We start from the raw sequence: 14,180 nt of genomic DNA, 5'->3' as shown, positions 1-14,180 counted from the left end.
TGTAAAATAAATCCTAACCTAAGTTACAATTAAACCTTACACTACACTATCAATAAATTAATTAAATAAACTACCTACAATTACCTACAATTAACCTAACACTACACTATCAATAAATTAATTAAATACAATTCCTACAAATAAATACAATTAAATAAACTAGCTAAAGTACAAAAAATAAAAAAGAACTAAGTTACAAAAAATAAAAAAATATTTACAAACATAAGAAAAATATTACAACAATTTTAAACTAATTACACCTACTCTAAGCCCCCTAATAAAATAACAAAGCCCCCCAAAATAAAAAAATGCCCTACCCTATTCTAAATTACTAAAGTTCAAAGCTCTTTTACCTTACCAGCCCTGAACAGGGCCCTTTGCGGGGTATGCCCCAAAGAATTCAGCTCTTTTGCCTGTAAAAAAAAACATACAATACCCCCCCCAACATTACAACCCACATACCCCTAATCTAACCCAAACCCCCCTTAAATAAACCTAACACTAAGCCCCTGAAGATCTTCCTACCTTATCTTCACCATACCAGGTTCACCGATCCGTCCTGAAGAGCTCCTCCGATGTCCTGATCCAAGCCCAAGCGGGGGGCTGAAGAGGTCCATGATCCAGCTGAAGTCTTCATCCAAGCGGGAGCTGAAGAGGTCCATGATCCGGATGAAGTCTTCATCCAAGCGGGAGCTGAAGAGGTCCATGATCCGGATGAAGTCTTCTATCAACGGCATCTTCAATCTTCTTTCTTCGGGAGCCATCATCTTCCATCCGACGTGGAACATCCTCTTCTCCCGACGCCTACTAGCCGAATGACGGTTCCTTTAAGGGACGTCATCCAAGATGGCGTCCCTCGAATTCCAATTGGCTGATAGGATTCTATCAGCCAATCGGAATTAAGGTAGGAATATTCTGATTGGCTGATGGAATCAGCCAATCAGAATCAAGTTCAATCCGATTGGCTGATCCAATCAGCCAATCAGATTGAGCTCGCATTCTATTGGCTGTTCCGATCAGCCAATAGAATGTGAGCTCAATCTGATTGGCTGATTGGATCAGCCAATCGGATTGAACTTGATTTAGAATAGGGTAGGGCATTTTTTTTATTTTTGGGGGCTTTGTTATTTTATTAGGGGGCTTAGAGTAGGTGTAATTAGTTTAAAATTGTTGTAATATTTTTCTTATGTTTGTAAATATTTTTTTAATTTTTGAAACTTAGTTCTTTTTTATTTTTTGTACTTTAGCTAGTTTATTTAATTGTATTTATTTGTAGGAATTGTATTTAATTAATTTATTGATAGTGTAGTGTTAGGTTAATTGTAGGTAATTGTAGGTAGTTTATTTAATTAATTTATTGATAGTGTAGTGTAAGGTTTAATTGTAACTTAGGTTAGGATTTATTTTACAGGTAATTTTGTAATTATTTTAACTATTTTAGCTATTAAATAGTTCTTAACTATTTAATAGCTATTGTACCTGGTTAAAATAAATACAAAGTTACCTGTAAAATAAATATAAATCCTAAAATAGCTATAATATAATTATAATTTATATTGTAGCTATATTAGGATTTATTTTACAGGTAAGTATTTAGCTTTAAATAGGAATAATTTATTTAATAAGAGTTAATTAATTTTGTTAGATTTAAATTATATTTAACTTAGGGGGGTGTTAGTGTTAGGGTTAGACTTAGCTTTAGGGGTTAATACATTTATTAGAATAGCGGTGAGCTCCAGTCGGCAGATTAGGGGTTAATAATTGAAGTTAGGTGTCGGCGATGTTAGGGAGGGCAGATTAGGGGTTAATACTATTTATTATAGGGTTAGTGAGGCGGATTAGGGGTTAATAACTTTATTATAGTAGCGCTCAGGTCCGCTCGGCAGATTAGGGGTTAATAAGTGTAGGCAGGTGGAGGCGACGTTGTGGGGGGCAGGTTAGGGGTTAATAAATATAATACAGGGGTCGGCGGTGTTAGGGGCAGCAGATTAGGGGTACATAAGTATAACGTAGGTGGCGGTCGGCAGATTAGGGGTTAATAAGTGTAGGCAGGTGGAGGCGACGTTGAGGGGGGCAGATTAGGGGTTAATAAATATAATATAGGGGTCGGCGGTGTTAGGGGCAGCAGATTAGGGGTACATAAGGATAACGTAGGTGGCGGCGCTTTGCGGTCGGCAGATTAGGGGTTAATTATTGTAGGTAGCTGGCTGCGACGTTGTGGGGGGGCAGGTTAGGGGTTAATAAATATAATATAGGGGTCGGCGGTGTTAGGGGCAGCAGATTAGGGGTACATAAGTATAACGTAGGTGGCGGTCGGCAGATTAGGGGTTAAAAAAATGTATTCGAGTGTCGGTGATGTGGGGGGACCTCGGTTTAGGGGTACATAGGTAGTTTATGGGTGTTAGTGTACTTTAGAGTACAGTAGTTAAGAGCTTTATAAACCGGCGTTAGCCCAGAAAGCTCTTAACTACTGACTTTTTTCCTGCGGCTGGAGTTTTGTCGTTAGATGTCTAACGCTCACTTCAGACACGACTCTAAATACCGGAGTTAGAAAGATCCCATTGAATTTACGTAAGGGGATCTGCGGTATGGAAAAGTCGCGGCTGAAAAGTGAGCGTTAGACCCTATTTTGAGTGACTCCAAATACCGGAGTTAGCCTAAAACCAGCGTTAGGAGCCTCTAACGCTGGTTTTCACGGCTAACGCCAAACTCCAAATCTTGGCCAGAGTTAATATACAGGAAAAGAAAAAAAAGTTCAATAATCCATTAAAGTACAGATGGTACATTGTCTATACATGTTAGATTATTTGTTACATATAAATGATTCTGTCAAATAAATAATTTTTCAAACATGTCAATGTTGTCATTACATTATGTTTTGGAAAACTCAATGTTTTATTATAAGGAAATTCCATCTCGACCCCGGGGGCCACATAGTTTATATAATACAGATTATCCCAATCAAACCACAACAACTGAATCCACTAAATCAACTGGGTCCCGGCTCTCCACTTCCCAACCCAGAAAGTAATCTCCAACAGCAAAATTAATCTATACTCCCCCTCTTTCTCTAGATTCATGATGCATTATAAATGGTTCCCATTGCCTAAGATTTTTTTTTTTATGTTTAGCTTCTCGGCCGCCATGCTAGCCATATTGTAGTGATATACTATTTTATAACTAAGTGAGAAGCTTGGCGGTATACTCTCCAGAATTGCGCCAGGCTAATTCTAACGTAAGATAAATTTATCAGCCCCAGCAGGGATTACAATATCATTAGACACCTGCATATGGCATTTGCTGGTTTGATTTCAGGGCTGCATTTTCATCCTCAAATTTTTCAGGGTCCCTTTTTAACCTGCTCCAGAGGCAAAGGTTAATCAAATATATTTGTATGGCATATATATGTAGGAGATCAATGCCAATATATATTTGATTATGGGGATTATTCAAAACTAAAAACAGGTGTTTCGCTGATTTATTACCTATGGAAATAGATAATAAACACTTAGCTATTATGCTATAGCTTTCAGAGTTATCATCTAGGTCATGGATCCAGTGATCTTGGGGAGAAAGATATTTAATCATTTTGGGATCTGCCATTCGTGCTAATAAGCCTTGGCTTATATAGCTAGCTTCCTGTTTTAAATTTAATTTAGCATACTTGGTTTTTCCAAGGTCATGCACTTGCATAGGGATAAATAAATCATCCTTAATATTCTCAATTTCTGCCAGGAATTGAGTGATCACCCCCTTTAGGGGACTAAGGATCCCCTCGGTGGAGAGATATGGTTAATACATTAACGTCTAGGGAAATATTGGCTATTTTCCTTGGCAAAATTTTAATGGTATGACCATCAGAGCCACTTAGGGGAGTCTGATCATCTATTCGTAGGACAGTTATTTCAGGTACAGAGCTATTCCTGAAATGAATTTCAACAGCATCTGGCTTCTCTTCCCACACATGACAGTTATGTCTGGTGTGAGGGGTGCTGGACTGTTCATAATGAATAGGTCTTTTGACTTGTGACCAAATAATATTATTTATGCAATAATTTATGGTAAGAAGACCAATCCCAATTATTAAACAATCATCTGGCAGATCCATTATAATGACATGGTGTCTTATTTCCCTGTTTCCCAGTTTTAGCTTTAACCATGCAGTGCCCCAGACATTGAGATAGTTACCTCCAACACCTATTATTAACCATGAAATTCCCTGAGTTTAGGTTTGTGGGGTGTGAGTTCATTTAGCTGTATGTAGTACCTGTAAGATAAAATAGTTGCTTGAGATCCAGTATCAATTAATCCCATGATAGGGTTGGTAACTGAATCCTGGAGCTCAGCTAATACATAATATCTCCCCTCAGTTTCTATCATTTCACACATAAAATTAGCATGTTTACACATTTGTGGGCTTCACCACAAGTTACCTGAACCAGCCACATTACCTGATACAGTGTAAATCTTACCCACCGTTTCCTCTGTAACAGGGATAACGGGTTTCCTGCATACTGCATCGCAGTCAGGGCTTATTTCTCCGCATTCACCTGTGAGAATAAGGCTTAGGGAGAACTGCAAAAGAGGAGATTCATTAATACTTCCAGTCTGAGGACACCTGTCATCACAGTCAGGCCTTCCGTTGCTGGGCTGTAGGGAGAGAATTTGATTAGTATCATTATTAACATTCATTATGCCCTTTGGTATTTCTCTCCCCCAGATAATATCTGAGTATTTATGCTTGTGCCTGTGGCGCACTGTTGGCCACTGGCGGTACCCTTAAAAAAGGATTATTAGGTTGCTGAGCCGTAAGAGCTTGACTCATATTAGCAAATTGTTCACATAATTGATTTAACTGCATACTATGTTGACCCACCAATTTCTACTTACTACAAAATATATTATATCAATCTGATAAAGAAAAATAATACAGCAATGCCTCCAGTAATGTTGGTTTATTTATCAGCAGCAATTGCCATCAACGTGTTACGTATTATGATTACGAATATTAATAATTATAGCATTATAAAATTATTATCAGCAATATCTCCAATTAATATAGCATTAAATCTTATCAGTACACTTCAGTGAAATATCAACTCTCTGTAGTGTACTCCAAAATAATGCTATTGAGATGTCTATAAATTTGACAATAGAATTATTATAACAATTAAAATTTAATATCAATTTAAAATAGTCCTAAATTCTGACCAGTTAATCTCTATGAACACATTAATTATATTTGTGTAGTAACTGAATATCACCTATGACCAGATATATCTATCAATTGGTAAATACAATATTAAAATATAAAGCTGGCTATAGAGATATTTAGATTAATTACTATTCAATTAAATCATCTGTTACCTCAGTATTTCTGACACAGTCGGCTAGATTACAAGTTTTGTCGGTAAAAACTTGCGGAGCTAACACTCCTTTTTTTTCCAGTGCTCACTTTAAACAATGCTGGTATTACAAGTTTTCTGAATGGCTGCGTTAGCCTCAGAAAAGTGAGCGTTGAGCAAATTTAGCGCCACTTCTCCCTGTAATACCAGCGTTGCTTACGGTAGCGGTAAACTGGCAAAACGTGCTCGTGCACGATTTCCCCATAGGAAACAATGGGGCTGAGCTGGGTAAAAAAAAAAAATAACACCTGCAAAAAAGCAGCGTTCAGCTCTTAACGCAGCCCCATTGTTTCCTATGGGAAAACACTTTTTAAGTCTACACCTAACACCCTAACATGAACCCCGAGTCTAAACACCCCTAACCTTACACTTATTAACCCCTAATCTGCCGCCCCCGACATTGTCGCCACCTGCATTATACTATTAACCCCTAATCTGCCGCTCCGGACACCGCCACCACCTACATTATACCTATGAACCCCTAATCTGCTGCCCCTAACATCGCCGTCACCTACATTATATGTATTAACCCCTAATCTGCCGCCCCCAACTTCGCAGCCACCTACCTACAATTATTAACCCCTAATCTGCCGCCCCCAACGTCGCCGCTACTATATTAAATGTATTAACCCCTAAACCTAAGTCTAACCCTAACCCTAAAACCCCCCTAACTTAAATATAATTTAAATATGTAACAGGGATAACAGGTTTCCTGCATACTGCATCGCAGTCAGGGCTTATTTCTCCGCATTTACCTGTGAGAATAAGGCTTAGGGAGAACTGCAAAAGAGGAGATGCATTAATACTTCCAGTCTGAGGACACCTGTCATCACAGTCAGGCCTTCCGTTGCTGGGCTGTAGGGAGAGAATTTGATTAGTATCATTATTAACATTCATTATGCCCTTTGGTATTTCTCTCCCCCCAGATAATATCTGAGTATTTATGCTTGTGCCTGTGGCGCACTGTTGGCCACTGGCGGTACCCTTAAAAAAGGATTATTAGGTTGCTGAGCCGTAAGAGCTTGACTCATATTAGCAAATTGTTCACATAATTGATTTAACTGCATACTATGTTGACCCACCAATTTCTACTTACTACAAAATATATTATATCAATCTGATAAAGAAAAATAATACAGCAATGCCTCCAGTAATGTTGGTTTATTTATCAGCAGAAATTGCCACTAACGTGTTACGTATTATAATTATGAATATTAATAATTATAGCATTATAAAATTATTGTCAGCAATATCTCCAATTAATATAGCATTAAATCTTATCAGTACACTTCAGTGAAATATCAACTCTCTGTAGTGTACTCCAAAATAATGCTATTGAGATGTCTATAAATTTGACAATAGAATTATTATAACAATTAATATTTAATATCAATTTAAAATAGTCCTAAATTCTGACCAGTTAATCTCTATGAACACATTAATTATATTTGTGTAGTAACTGAATATCACCTATGACCAGATATATCTATCAATTGGTTAATACAATATTAAAATATAAAGCTGGCTATAGAGATATTTAGATTAATTACTATTCAATTAAATCATCTGTTACCTCAGTATTTCTGACACAATCGGCTAGATTACAAGTTTTGTCGGTAAAAACTTGCGGAGCTAACACTCCTTTTTTTTCCAGCGCTCACTTTAAACAACGCTGGTATTACAAGTTTTCTGAATGGCTGCGTTAGCCTCAGAAAAGTGAGCGTTGAGCAAATTTAGCGCCACTTCTCCCTGTAATACCAGCGTTGCTTACGGTAGCGGTAAGCTGGCAAAATGTGCTCGTGCACGATTTCTCCATAGGAAACAATGGGGCTGAGCTGGGTAAAAAAAAAAAACTAACACCTGCAAAAAAGCAGCGTTCAGCTCTTCACGCAGCTCCATTGTTTCCTATGGGAAAACACTTTTTAAGTCTACACCTAACACCCTAACATGAACCCCGAGTCTAAACACCCCTAACCTTACACTTATTAACCCCTAATCTACCGCCCCCGACATTGTCGCCACCTGCATTATACTATTAACCCCTAATCTGCCTCTCCGGACACCGCCACCACCTACATTATACCTATGAACCCCTAATCTGCTGCCCCTAACATCGCAGACACCTACATTATATGTATTAACCCCTAATCTGCCGCCCCCAACTTCGCAGCCACCTACCTACAATTATTAACCCCTAATCTGCCGCCCCCAACGTCGCCGCTACTATATTAAATGTATTAACCCCTAAACCTAAGTCTAACCCTAACCCTAACACCCCCCTAACTTAAATATAATTTAAATAAATCTAAATAAAATTTAGAATGAAGACTTCTGCCCATCTGGAGGACCACTTCACCTGGATTCGTTGAGGACTTAGGCCCGGCTGGGTGAAGACAGCTCAAGGTAGGGTGATCTTCAATGGGGTAGTGTTAAGTTTTTTAAGGGGGGTTTGGGTGGGTTTTAGAGTAAGGTTGGGTGTGGGTGCTGGGTTTTAATGTTGGGGGGGTGTATTTCCTTTTTTACAGGTAAAAGAGCTGATTACTTTGGGGCAATGCCCCGTAAAAGGCCCTTTTAAGGGCTATTTGTAATTTAGTATACGGTAGGGATTTTTATTATGTTGGGGGGCTTTTTTATTTTATTAGGGGGCTTAGATTAGGTGTAATTAGTTTAAACTTCTTGTAATTTTTTCTGTAATTTAGTGTTTATTTTTTTTGTACTTTAGTTTATTTTAGTTAATTGTATTTAATTTTAGCTAATTGTAGTTAATTAATTTAATTTATTTAATGATAGTGTAGTGTTAGGTGTATTTGTAACTTAGGTTAGGATTTATTTTACAGGTAATTTTGTAATTATTTTAACTAGGTAGCTATTAAATAGTTATTAACTATTTAATAGCTATTGTACCTAGTTAAAATAAATACAAAGTTGCCTGTAAAATAAAAATAAATCCTAAAATAGCTACAATGTAATTATTAATTATATTGTAGCTATCTTAGGGTTTATTTTATGGTAAGTATTTAGTTTTAAATAGGAATAATTTAGTTAATATTAGTAATATTATTTAGATTTATTTAAATAATATTTGTTAGGGTTAGGGTTAGACTTAGGTTTAGGGGTTAATAACTTTATTATAGTGGCGGCAACGTTGGCGGCGGCAGATTAGGGGTTAATAAATTTAATAGGCTATGTGGGCTATGGCGGTTTAGGGGTTAATAATTTAGTTATTACTTGCGGTGTGGGCTATGGCAGTTTAGGGGTTAATACATTTATTATTAGGAGTGAGAGGGGGGATTGCGGATATAGGGGTATACGTGTCGGGCTTATTTTTGGGAGGCGTGTTAGACAGTTACGGGATATTTAAAATTTTAGTTTTCTTAGGCAGTTTCTAAAGTGCCGTAAGTCACTAGCGACTCCAGAAATTTGCAGTTACGCTCATTTCTGGACATCGCTAGTTTATCAGACTTACGGCACTTTAGGAACTGCCGGCGGGGTATATGTAATACCCTGATGTGCGAGGTGAAATTACGGGCGGCGCGGGTTCCCTTGCTTGCGTCAAAAACTACGCCGTATATCGGATTGCGCCCATTATGTTTAGTAACATTATTTTTGTCCTCTACATTTTATGGTAACACTTCCTTTCTTTTACATGGGAAAACATTGATTAATGTGTTTATTGAGTTTCTTTTTTATACACATATTACAGTAACTGTTGATTTATTTATTTTTATTATTTAGAAACATTCTATTCTTTTCAAATGATTATGGCTTCATATTTGTCTTGTTTTTAGGGGGGTGGTTTTGTTTGTTTTTTGTTAGAATCATGGTGCTACGTAGGATTTTATGATGGAGCATACATTTATTTTATCAACTCATTTATAATAATAAGTTCTTTGGGATACATAGGACAGTAAGAAACTGTATAAAAGGTTTATGAAACAGTATTGGAATTGATTACAAAAAGTACCCATAGGAAAGTCACAAATACATTATTAGGGAATAAAAATTACAGAAATATACAAATTTAAATGGGTATTTTAGTGTTAAAGTGTAATGCTCTTTTTTATTTGACCACTTTATTTTGAAACAAATTCCCTTCTTTTTGGCATGTAACTCCTTCAAAAGAGTTTAACATATAGGGTTCAATTTATTAAATGCCGGGCGGACATGATTCGCTGTAGCATGTATCGCTAAATGTGAAATGCTTGTGCAATGCCGCCCCCTGCACATTAGTGGCCAATCGTCCGCTAGCAGGGGGTGTTAATCATCCCAAACGTATCCAATTAAGATGAAATATCCAAAACGTATCTGATTAAGATGAAGTTAAGGAGCAGCGGTCTTAACTTCTGTTTCGGAGAGCCGTAAAATACGGGGGTAGATAGCAGCATCCGCTGCTTATTGAATCTACCCCATAGTCAAAACTACACTTATTGATAGGCAGTGATTTTAGTATATCCTTTATGCCAGTTTCTAATTTGCTTACCAGCCATATCTCCATTTTATCTCCAAATGGCACAGGAGCAAAAAATTATACATAGTGAAACATGAATCTGAAAATAAAAAGGTCTAATGGAATGGAACATTTTCTTTTTACACAAGAAGGTTTCTTTAACAACCAATTACCCACTGCAAATATAGAGCGTTGTACAAAATGTTCAATATTCTGTTTTAAGCAGTAATAATACAATAATAATGAACGGAGAACATTAGCAAAACATTACAAGATTGCAGAAGTAAAATTATCATCAGCAGTGGGAACATTGCATTAAAACAATAGCAATAATAATGTACTCACAATTTGCTACTTCTTTTCCATATGGTACTAAGGAGGGCACCAGTCATTCCCTACATCCTTAGTATGAAATGTTGCCCAGCAGAAGGGGTAACAGTGACAATCGCCTATATTTAACAAGGTCTGGCGGACCTGATCCAACAGTGCGGATCAGGTCCGCCAGACCTCACTGAATACGGAGAGCAATACGCTCTCTGTATTCAGCATTGCACCAGCAGCTCACAAGAGCTGCTGGTGCAACGCCGCCCCCTGCAGACTCGCGGCCAATGGGCCGCCAGCAGGGGGGCGTCAATCAACCCGATCGTACTCGATCGGGTTAATTTCCGGCGATGTCTGTCCGCCTGCTCAGAGTCTTTGTGACCACTGCTTAATAATGGCTGTTTCTGGCGAGCCTGCAGGCTTGCCAGAAACACGGGGCATCAAGCTCCATTCGAAGCTTGATAGATAGGCCCCAATGTATTTTTATTTTTGTTTAATTTATGAAAATTAAAAAATAATAAAACAACGGTAAATAACATGATATAGACAGAGCAGAAATTACATAAGAGAAAAGTACAATTTAAAAAAAAGACCAAAGGAGAGGATGTTTTTGATTAAGATCTCAAAACTTAAATTTTTTTTTAATTACCCCCATATTTTATCAAGTATAATGACCACATGTTTTTAAATGTATCAATCCTATTTTCTTCATCCATCCTTTCAGAGCTGGTTCTACAATAAGGCAGGGGTAGGCAACCATCTAAGGGTGCCCTTGCAACGGGGGGTGCAACTTTGGTGCATAACCACTCTCCCCTCTTCTTCCAGCTAGCACACCACTAAGGCACACAGCTTTCAGTGCAACAATAATAATAATTACAGCAGATGGTTACTGTGCTATTTACAGATTGTGGGAACTCTCATTGTGCTTATGTGGGCTTTTTACACAGAGTGCAGCAGGAAGTATGAGTAGGTAAGGGCGGAGTAGTGCAGAGTGTAAATAAATACACACAATGGGGCATATTTAACAATGTGCAAGCAGACATGATACGAAGTAGCCGATCATGTCCGCTGCACATCGATAAATGCTGCTGCACAATGATAAATGGCGCGGCTTCATGTTTCCGGCTTCCTCCAATCATGGCATGGCCTCAGGCAATGATTCTCTTGGGGGGAAAACCATGATTGGAGGAAGCCAGATTAGTCATTGCTGATGTGTGAAGAGAGGATCTCCAGGCGGTGGAAGCTGCTCCAGCTGTGAAGAGAAAAAAAGGTTTTTAAACAAAACGGCTGCCTTGTAAACTTTGATGAATGAAAGTGCCTCTATTTTTAATAGTATTTTTAAAAACCGGGCTTTCATTCATCAAAGTTTACTTTCACTTTAAGACCGCTGCTCCTTAACTCGCTGCTGCCTCTGAGCCTACGAACATCAATCCGCCCGATCAAATACATTCGGGTTTATTGACACCCCCTGCTAGCGGCCGATTGGGCACGAATCTGCAGGGGGCGGTATTACACAACCAGTTCACCAGAACTGCTTATCCAATGTTAAATGCTGACAGCATATGCTGTCGGCATTTAGCGATGCAGGGCGGACATGATTCGCTATAGCGAATCATGTCCACCCGGGATATGATAAACTCTGTATATAGTTAAATATATTGTAATTTAAAGCCTTTATTTATTTACTCGCTGCACAAGCAGGAAGAGAGGACGCTATTCTCTGTGGGCGCATGTGCACCCTCCAATCAGTGCTCTTCAGCAGACTAACCGCTCTCTGGTCCCAGCTGTTCCTGCGCAGTTCAGTCACAAAAAATCCAGGGAAGGAGCTGTAGGATCTTGTGCTGGCTTGTGCAGATTACAGAGAGATGCAACAGCACAATTCACCACGTGGCTGAGGAAGTCTCTCTCTTGCAGTGGTCTCTCACTCGCAGTGAGTAAAGTGACACACTCTTGGATGTGGTTATTTGCAGCTGCACTGTTATTAAATCTGGGGGTTGGGAATTAAATTGATCCGCCACAATTTTTTTTTATAAATAGTGGAACCACAGGTTTTATTACTGCAATTTTTAAAACCTTCAGTTTTTATCTACTGGCATTTTAAAGAAAGCTCTGTGAGAGCTGAATGCTCCTGTGCTCTTTTACCAAACACAATGCAGCCCCCCCGTAACAAATAATAGTCTCTCCCAGCTAGCTGACATGTGACTGCAGGGACCTCTACAGTCTATGTAGGGAAATGAGTTGGAAGTGGAGGGAACAGTCAGGAGCTGTAGCCTGAGTTTATTAGCTGCCAACTCGGCAAAACGCAGCAGAGGAAAAAAGGACCTCAAGAGAAGCATAGAAGAGGATAGATCTGCAGTTAAAAAGGTTCATTTTTTCTATTTTCTGACATGAGTTCTGCTGTAGCTTATCGATATCTGCTAGAAGTGTTTCACTCTTTTTGCCTCTAACAGCTTTAATTTTTTTTTTAAATCTGCTGATCTACTTGTAGCAGCAGCAGGTAAAGTGGAAAAGTGCACAGATATGAAAACAGCTAATGCTGGCATGAGAGGAGTTAACCTCTTTGTTGACACTGCTAGAGTCGTCAATGAGAGATTTTAACCCCTTGACAGATAAGGCATCAAAACACTGTTGAAGACTTAAAGCAGACACTGGCCCCTATTTAACAAAGTCTGGCGGACCTGATCCGACAGTGCGGATCAGGTCCGCCAGACCTCGCTGAATACGGAGAGCAATACGCTCTCCGTATTCAGCATTGCACCAGCAGCTCACAAGAGCTGCTGGTGCAACGCCGCCCCCTGCAGACTCGCGACCAATGGACCGCCAGCAGGGAGGTGTCAATCAACCCGATAGTACTCGATCAGGTTGAATTCCGGCGATGTCTGTCTGCCTGCTCAGAGCAGGCGGACAGGTTATGGAGTAGCGGTCTTTGTGACAGCTGCTTCATAACTGCTGTTTTTGGTGAGCCTGCAGGTTCGCCAGAAACACGGGGCATCAAGCTCCATTCGGAGCTTGATAGATAGGCTCCAATGAGTAAATGGAGTAAATTTATTAAGTGTCGAGCGGACATGATTCATTATAGCAAACCATGTCTGCTCGACATCGTGAAATGCAGACAGCAAACTGTGTCCACATTTATCATCGCACAAGCATTTCTGGTGAAATGCTTGTGCAATGCCTCCCCCTGCTCACTGGCCGCCAATTGGCTGCTAGCAGGAGCTGTCAATCTTGGTGGCCGACAGGTTAAGGAGCAGTGGTCTTATGACCTCTGCTTCTTAACTTCCGCTTTAGGTGAGCCTGAAACAATGGGCCTCTGAAACAGCATTCGCTGCTTAATAAATGGAGCCCATAATATAATAAAGATTGCTAAACAATGGTTACAATACCCATAGTTTTACGATTTTGAAGATATCTTCAGTTCTACCTTGTCATGTCCACACAAATACTTTCTAATATACACTATGTTTATAATAGAAATTCCCATAATGTAACCGTTTCCTTCTCTAATTCATGCTGAAGTGTGTGAGATTTGACAACCTTTGCAATAAATGAATTGCACTTACTAATAATTGTCCTCATCTAACTCTGTACTAACATCATTCTCACCCTTGCAGTCCCTACCTCCTGTTTCTGCCCTCCCTACCCTCTAGATTGTAAATTCCCACAGGAATAGGGCCCTCAATTCCTCCTGTAGTTGTTTGATACATTTTGTCCTGTCTCTTGAAAATATTGTATTGTTTTACTGTTATCTTTTGTACACATGCACAGGGCTGCAGAATTTGTTGGCTCTTTATAAATAAAGTATTATAATAATAATAATAATATTCTAATTTTCAAAACATTTCTAGATTTCTCTCCTTGTAGTCAATAGTGTATCTATAATCCCCTGAGAAAGAAACTGCTTTATTTTGTTATAATTCACCTATTGTTTCTTAGACAATTTTTTCAGTACTAAATAATGTACAGTATAGAAACTACAGGGGTCTTAGATGTCTTAATTAAGACCGGGC

This window comes from Bombina bombina, chromosome 3, assembly GCF_027579735.1.
Source record: "Bombina bombina isolate aBomBom1 chromosome 3, aBomBom1.pri, whole genome shotgun sequence".
In the NCBI taxonomy this organism is placed as follows: Eukaryota; Metazoa; Chordata; class Amphibia; order Anura; family Bombinatoridae; genus Bombina; species Bombina bombina.
The sequence above is the reverse complement of the archived record's forward strand: the minus strand, read 5'-3'. Positions refer to the sequence as shown.